Raw genomic sequence first — 1,176 nt, 5'->3', positions numbered from 1 at the left:
AGAATTTGTTTTGATAACTTTTGATTTTGAAATTTTAGCAAAAGTCATTATAAACCATTTATGAGATTGGAAATGAAAAGCGTGGGGCGCATGTAATAGACCTGAATTGATATGAAGGGTAATTATGTATGATATGAAGGGAAATTATGTATGTGGATATATGAATAACGACAGCTTAAAATCGATCTCAAATTTGTACTTTCTCTGTAGGAATTTTATGTCTATGTTTTGTTTGACTATTGTCAATTAAATCTAATGCTTTGTATTGCATGCGCTCCACGTTTTTCGTTTTCAATCTCGTAAATGGTTTATAATGACTTTTGCTGAAATTTCAAAACCGAAAGTTATCAAAACAAATTCTATGGGACTAAGAAATATTATTTTCTAATGTTTACAGCCCGATTCTGTGCACTTGATAAATTGAAAATCTTTATAATTTGTAAATTTTTTATTATTTATCAAGAATTGGTATTCTAGCACAGAAATCAAAAGCTCTTTTCTTGATAAATTATCAAGATTGAAAATGCTATTGACAAATTGAAATTTCATATGAAATGTATAAATTCTGTATATTAATAAATTTGTTTCTAACAATTAAATACTCCATGTGCCGGCATTTGAACCTGCTATACACGGAATTATAGTCGACATCTCTACGTACTCGGCTACGGCGGTCAAAAGCTTTTTTGCTTTTAAATTCATATTTTTCATATGTGACAATGAAATCAGTTCCACTCATGTGGAAATCAGTTTCACTAATGAGGAAATCGTAGAGCTTTTTGTTTTATAAATATTGACACAGAATGTGAAGGAAGCTTTTACTTGATAAAAATCTTGATAAAATTTCTTTACAAAAAATTTATCAAGAAAACAGAATTGCGCGCTTAGTCCATTTATAAAAGCGTTGTATATTAAAAAGTTTTTATTTTATTTTATTTATTTAGTATAAGCAAACTGTATTTTTCATGCCGTGTGAATTAAAAAATATATATTCAATAATTTTATAATAACCCTGCAGTGAAATCCCAAACTAGTCAGGAAAAATACTAGTTTACAACTAGAATTCCCTGACTGAAACCGAACTAGTTCGAAAATTACCAGACTTGTACCAAGTACGAAACGATTTATTCAGGCCCTGTTTTATTTAACTTCGACAGTTTACTATAATAAAGTACA

This window comes from Rhagoletis pomonella, unplaced genomic scaffold (genome assembly GCF_013731165.1).
Source record: "Rhagoletis pomonella isolate Grant_MI unplaced genomic scaffold, Rhpom_1.0 Rhpom_scaffold_00203, whole genome shotgun sequence".
In the NCBI taxonomy this organism is placed as follows: Eukaryota; Metazoa; Arthropoda; class Insecta; order Diptera; family Tephritidae; genus Rhagoletis; species Rhagoletis pomonella.
This window is presented reverse-complemented; position numbering follows the sequence as displayed.